Source organism: Carassius gibelio, chromosome B9 (genome assembly GCF_023724105.1).
Source record: "Carassius gibelio isolate Cgi1373 ecotype wild population from Czech Republic chromosome B9, carGib1.2-hapl.c, whole genome shotgun sequence".
Classification (NCBI taxonomy): Eukaryota; Metazoa; Chordata; class Actinopteri; order Cypriniformes; family Cyprinidae; genus Carassius; species Carassius gibelio.
Window position 1 is genome coordinate 1574202 of NC_068404.1, and position 6877 is coordinate 1581078.

A 6877-nucleotide genomic window follows, 5' to 3' on the forward strand; every position below is an offset into this window, starting at 1 on the left:
AACCAGGCCCAAACCTGCTTAGCTTCCGAGATCAGACGAGATCGGGCATAGCCAGGTTGGTATGGCCGTAAGCGGAGTCTGCTGCAAAGAGAGGGCTATTTAAAGATCAGCCAATCTTATCGCCAGTACATTATATAAGTAGGAAAGAAAGCCCAAAAGCGTAAAGCACCTGGTATGCCTAGGCAGTCTCTCATCAAAGTACTAACCAGACCTAAACCTGCTAAGATTCAGAGATCGGGCATTGACTCTTTTTTTTTTTTTTTTTTTTTTTTAATGAAAGATTATTATATAATTCGTGAAATTTTCCAAAAAGATTAAAGCACCTGGTATTCCCAGGCAGTCTCCCATCCATGTACTAACCAGGCCCAAACCTGCAAATATTCAGAGATCGGGCATTGACTCTATTTTTTGGCAAAATTATTATATACTAAGTGAAAAATGTCCAAAAAGCTTACAGCACCTGGTATTCCTAGGCAGTCTCTCATCAAAGTACTAACCAGACCTAAACCTGCTAAGATTCAGAGATCGGGCATTGACTCTTTTTTTTTTTTTTTTTTTAATGAAAGATTATTATATACTTCGTGAAATTTTCCAAAAAGATTAAAGCACCTGGTATTCCCAGGCAGTCTCCCATCCATGTACTAACCAGGCCCAAACCTGCAAATATTCAGAGATCGGGCATTGACTCTATTTTTTGGCAAAATTATTATATACTAAGTGAAAAATGTCCAAAAAGCTTACAGCACCTGGTATTCCTAGGCAGTCTCTCATCAAAGTACTAACCAGACCTAAACCTGCAAATATTCAGAGATCGGGCATTGACTCTATTTTTTGGCAAAATTATTATATACTAAGTGAAAAATGTCCAAAAAGCTTACAGCACCTGGTATTAACAGGCAGTCTCCCATCCATGTACTAACCAGGCCCAAACCTGCAAATATTCAGAGATCGGGCATTGACTCTATTTTTTGGCAAAATTATTATATACTAAGTGAAAAATGTCCAAAAAGCTTACAGCACCTGGTATTCCTAGGCAGTCTCTCATCAAAGTACTAACCAGACCTAAACCTGCTAAGATTCAGAGATCGGGCATTGACTCTTTTTTTTTTTTTTTTTTTTTTTTAATGAAAGATTATTATATAATTCGTGAAATTTTCCAAAAAGATTAAAGCACCTGGTATTCCCAGGCAGTCTCCCATCCATGTACTAACCAGGCCCAAACCTGCAAATATTCAGAGATCGGGCATTGACTCTATTTTTTGGCAAAATTATTATATACTAAGTGAAAAATGTCCAAAAAGCTTACAGCACCTGGTATTCCTAGGCAGTCTCTCATCAAAGTACTAACCAGACCTAAACCTGCTAAGATTCAGAGATCGGGCATTGACTCTTTTTTTTTTTTTTTTTTAATGAAAGATTATTATATAATTCGTGAAATTTTCCAAAAAGATTAAAGCACCTGGTATTCCCAGGCAGTCTCCCATCCATGTACTAACCAGGCCCAAACCTGCAAATATTCAGAGATCGGGCATTGACTCTATTTTTTGGCAAAATTATTATATACTAAGTGAAAAATGTCCAAAAAGCTTACAGCACCTGGTATTCCCAGGCGGTCTCCCATCCAAGTACTAACCAGGCCCAAACCTGCTTAGCTTCCGAGATCAGACGAGATCGGGCATAGCCAGGTTGGTATGGCCGTAAGCGAAGTCTGCTGCAAAGAGAGGGCTATTTAAAGAGCAGCCAATCTTATCGCCAGTACATTATATAAGTAGGAAAGAAAGCCCAAAAGCTTAAAGCACCTGGTATTCCTAGGCAGTCTCTCATCAAAGTACTAACCAGGCCCAAACCTGCAAATATTCAGAGATCGGGCATTGACTCTATTTTTTGGCAAAATTATTATATACTAAGTGAAAAATGTCCAAAAAGCTTACAGCACCTGGTATTAACAGGCAGTCTCCCATCCATGTACTAACCAGGCCCAAACCTGCAAATATTCAGAGATCGGGCATTGACTCTATTTTTTGGCAAAATTATTATATACTAAGTGAAAAATGTCCAAAAAGCTTACAGCACCTGGTATTCCTAGGCAGTCTCTCATCAAAGTACTAACCAGACCTAAACCTGCTAAGATTCAGAGATCGGGCATTGACTCTTTTTTTTTTTTTTTTTTTTTTTAATGAAAGATTATTATATAATTCGTGAAATTTTCCAAAAAGATTAAAGCACCTGGTATTCCCAGGCAGTCTCCCATCCATGTACTAACCAGGCCCAAACCTGCAAATATTCAGAGATCGGGCATTGACTCTATTTTTTGGCAAAATTATTATATACTAAGTGAAAAATTTCCAAAAAGCTTACAGCACCTGGTATTCCCAGGCGGTCTCCCATCCAAGTACTAACCAGGCCCAAACCTGCTTAGCTTCCGAGATCAGACGAGATCGGGCATAGCCAGGTTGGTATGGCCGTAAGCGGAGTCTGCTGCAAAGAGAGGGCTATTTAAAGATCAGCCAATCTTATCGCCAGTACATTATATAAGTAGGAAAGAAAGCCCAAAAGCGTAAAGCACCTGGTATGCCTAGGCAGTCTCTCATCAAAGTACTAACCAGACCTAAACCTGCTAAGATTCAGAGATCGGGCATTGACTCTTTTTTTTTTTTTTTTTTTTTTTTAATGAAAGATTATTATATAATTCGTGAAATTTTCCAAAAAGATTAAAGCACCTGGTATTCCCAGGCAGTCTCCCATCCATGTACTAACCAGGCCCAAACCTGCAAATATTCAGAGATCGGGCATTGACTCTATTTTTTGGCAAAATTATTATATACTAAGTGAAAAATGTCCAAAAAGCTTACAGCACCTGGTATTCCTAGGCAGTCTCTCATCAAAGTACTAACCAGACCTAAACCTGCTAAGATTCAGAGATCGGGCATTGACTCTTTTTTTTTTTTTTTTTTAATGAAAGATTATTATATACTTCGTGAAATTTTCCAAAAAGATTAAAGCACCTGGTATTCCCAGGCAGTCTCCCATCCATGTACTAACCAGGCCCAAACCTGCAAATATTCAGAGATCGGGCATTGACTCTATTTTTTGGCAAAATTATTATATACTAAGTGAAAAATGTCCAAAAAGCTTACAGCACCTGGTATTCCTAGGCAGTCTCTCATCAAAGTACTAACCAGACCTAAACCTGCTAAGATTCAGAGATCGGGCATTGACTCTTTTTTTTTTTTTTTTTTTTTTTTTTTTTTAATGAAAGATTATTATATAATTCGTGAAATTTTCCAAAAAGATTAAAGCACCTGGTATTCCCAGGCAGTCTCCCATCCATGTACTAACCAGGCCCAAACCTGCAAATATTCAGAGATCGGGCATTGACTCTATTTTTTGGCAAAATTATTATATACTAAGTGAAAAATGTCCAAAAAGCTTACAGCACCTGGTATTCCCAGGCGGTCTCCCATCCAAGTACTAACCAGGCCCAAACCTGCTTAGCTTCCGAGATCAGACGAGATCGGGCATAGCCAGGTTGGTATGGCCGTAAGCGAAGTCTGCTGCAAAGAGAGGGCTATTTAAAGAGCAGCCAATCTTATAGCCAGTACATTATATAAGTAGGAAAGAAAGCCCAAAAGCTTAAAGCACCTGGTATTCCTAGGCAGTCTCTCATCAAAGTACTAACCAGGCCCAAACCTGCAAATATTCAGAGATCGGGCATTGACTCTATTTTTTGGCAAAATTATTATATACTAAGTGAAAAATGTCCAAAAAGCTTACAGCACCTGGTATTCCTAGGCAGTCTCTCATCAAAGTACTAACCAGGCCCAAACCTGCAAATATTCAGAGATCGGGCATTGACTCTATTTTTTGGCACAATTATTATATACTAAGTGAAAAATGTCCAAAAAGCTTACAGCACCTGGTATTCCTAGGCAGTCTCTCATCAAAGTACTAACCAGACCTAAACCTGCTAAGATTCAGAGATCGGGCATTGACTCTTTTTTTTTTTTTTTTTTTTTTTTTTAATGAAAGATTATTATATAATTCGTGAAATTTTCCAAAAAGATTAAAGCACCTGGTATTCCCAGGCAGTCTCCCATCCATGTACTAACCAGGCCCAAACCTGCAAATATTCAGAGATCGGGCATTGACTCTATTTTTTGGCAAAATTATTATATACTAAGTGAAAAATGTCCAAAAAGCTTACAGCACCTGGTATTCCTAGGCAGTCTCTCATCAAAGTACTAACCAGACCTAAACCTGCTAAGATTCAGAGATCGGGCATTGACTCTTTTTTTTTTTTTTTTTTTTTTAATGAAAGATTATTATATAATTCGTGAAATTTTCCAAAAAGATTTAAAGCACCTGGTATTCCCAGGCAGTCTCCCATCCATGTACTAACCAGGCCCAAACCTGCAAATATTCAGAGATCGGGCATTGACTCTATTTTTTGGCAAAATTATTATATACTAAGTGAAAAATGTCCAAAAAGCTTACAGCACCTGGTATTCCTAGGCAGTCTCTCATCAAAGTACTAACCAGACCTAAACCTGCTAAGATTCAGAGATCGGGCATTGACTCTTTTTTTTTTTTTTTTTTTTTTTTTTTAATGAAAGATTATTATATAATTCGTGAAATTTTCCAAAAAGATTAAAGCACCTGGTATTCCCCAGGCAGTCTCCCATCCATGTACTAACCAGGCCCAAACCTGCAAATATTCAGAGATCGGGCATTGACTCTATTTTTTGGCAAAATTATTATATACTAAATGAAAAATGTCCAAAAAGCTTACAGCACCTGGTATTCCTAGCAGTCTCTCATCAAAGTACTAACCAGACCTAAACCTGCTAAGATTCAGAGATCGGGCATTGACTCTTTTTTTTTTTTTTTTTTTTTTTTTAATGAAAGATTATTATATAATTCGTGAAATTTTCCAAAAAGATTAAAGCACCTGGTATTCCCAGGCAGTCTCCCATCCATGTACTAACCAGGCCCCCAAACCTGCAAATATTCAGAGATCGGGCATTGACTCTATTTTTTGGCAAAATTATTATATACTAAGTGAAAAATGTCCAAAAGCTTACAGCACCTGGTATTCCTAGGCAGTCTCTCATCAAAGTACTAACCAGACCTAAACCTGCTAAGATTTCAGAGGATCGGGCATTGACTCTTTTTTTTTTTTTTTTTTTTTATGAAAGATTATTATATACTTCGTGAAATTTTCCAAAGAGATTAAAGCACCTGGTATTCCCAGGCAGTCTCCCATCCATGTACTAACCAGGCCCAAACCTGCAAATATTCAGAGATCGGGGCATTGACTCTATTTTTTGGCAAAATTATTATATACTAAGTGAAAAATGTCCAAAAAGCTTACAGCACCTGGTATTCCTAGGCAGTCTCTCATCAAAGTACTAACCAGACCTAAACCTGCTAAGATTCAGAGATCGGGCATTGACTCTTTTTTTTTTTTTTTTTTTTTTTTTTTTTAATGAAAGATTATTCTATAATTCGTGAAATTTTCCAAAAAGCATTAAGCACCTGGTATTCCCAGGCAGTCTCCCATCCATGTACTAACAGGCCCCAAACCTGCAAATATTCAGAGATCGGGCATGACTCTATTTTTTGGCAAAATTATTATATACTAAGTGAAAAATGTCCAAAAAGCTTACAGCACCTAGGTATTCCCAGGCGGTCTCCCATCCAAGTACTAACCAGGCCCAAACCTGCTTAGCTTCCGAGATCAGACGAGATCGGGCATAGCCAGGTTGGTATGCCGTAAGCGAAGTCTGCTGCAAAGAGAGGGCTATTTAAAGAGCAGCCAATCTTATAGCCAGTACATTATATAAGTCAGGAAAGAAAGCCCAAAAGCTTAAAGCACCTGGTATTCCTAGCAGTCTCTCATCAAAGTACTAACCAGGCCCAAACCTGCAAATATTCAGAGATCGGGCATTGACTCTACTTCTTTTGGCAAAATTATTATATATACTAAATGAAAAATGTCCAAAAAGCTTACACAGCACACTGGTATTCCTAGGCCAGTCCCATCTCATGCAAAGTACTAACCAGGTAGACCTAACCCTGCTAAGATTCAGAGATCGGGCATTGACTCTATTTTTTGGCAAAATTATATATACTAAGTGAAAAATGTCCAAAAAGCTTACAGCACCTGGTATTCCTAGGCAGTCTCTCATCAAAGTAACTAACCCAGACCTCAAACCTTGCTAAGATTCAGAGATCGGGCATTGACTCTTTTTTTTTTTTTTTTTTTTTTTTTAATGAAAGATTATTATATAATTCGTGAAATTTTCCAAAAAGATTAAAGCACCTGGTATTCCCAGGCAGTTCCTCCCATCCATGTACTAACCAGGCCAAACCTGCAAATATTCAGAGATCGGGCATTGACTCTATTTTTTGGCAAAATTATTATATACTAAGTGAAAAATGTCCAAAAAGCTTACAGCACCTGGTATTCCTAGGCAGTCTCTCATCAAAGTACTAACCAGACCTAAACCTGCAAATATTCAGAGATCGGGCATTGACTCTATTTTTTGGCAAAATTATTATATACTAAGTGAAAAATGTCAAAAAGCTTACAGCACCTGGTATTAACAGGCAGTCTCCCATCCATGTACTAACCAGGCCCAAACCTGCAAATATTCAGAGATCGGGCATTGACTCTATTTTTTGGCAAAATTATTATATACTAAGTGAAAAAATGTCCAAAAAGCTTACAGCACCTGGTATTCCTAGGCAGTCTCTCATCAAAGTACTAACCAGACCTAAACCCTGCTAAGATTCAGAGATCGGGCATTGACTCTCTTTTTTTTTTTTTTTTTTTTTTTTTAATGAAAGATTATTATATAATTCTGTGAAATTTTCC

The 6877-nt window shown here is 37.6% G+C and overlaps 5 non-coding genes across 5 annotated transcripts in view; all 5 read right to left on the reverse strand.

Moving 5' to 3' along the window:
* LOC127965780 (5S ribosomal RNA) overlaps positions 1 to 73 on the reverse strand; it is a 119-nt gene extending 46 nt beyond the window's left edge. The window contains exon 1 of the ribosomal RNA XR_008155469.1: positions 1 to 73. This exon is cut by the window's left edge and continues 46 nt beyond it. This is a non-coding gene — a ribosomal RNA (5S ribosomal RNA).
* Positions 74 to 1584: 1511 nt separating this feature from the next.
* LOC127965781 (5S ribosomal RNA) lies at positions 1585 to 1703 on the reverse strand. The gene has a single exon (XR_008155470.1). It is a non-coding gene; the product is annotated as a 5S ribosomal RNA (ribosomal RNA).
* A 648-nt stretch (positions 1704 to 2351) lies between these two features.
* LOC127965782 (5S ribosomal RNA) lies at positions 2352 to 2470 on the reverse strand. The gene has a single exon (XR_008155471.1). It is a non-coding gene; the product is annotated as a 5S ribosomal RNA (ribosomal RNA).
* Positions 2471 to 3427: 957 nt separating this feature from the next.
* On the reverse strand, positions 3428 to 3546 carry LOC127965783 (5S ribosomal RNA). Its single transcript, XR_008155472.1, has one exon. It is a non-coding gene; the product is annotated as a 5S ribosomal RNA (ribosomal RNA).
* A 2113-nt stretch (positions 3547 to 5659) lies between these two features.
* Positions 5660 to 5778, reverse strand: LOC127965724 (5S ribosomal RNA). Its single transcript, XR_008155436.1, has one exon. It is a non-coding gene; the product is annotated as a 5S ribosomal RNA (ribosomal RNA).
* Positions 5779 to 6877: the final 1099 nt, after the last annotated feature.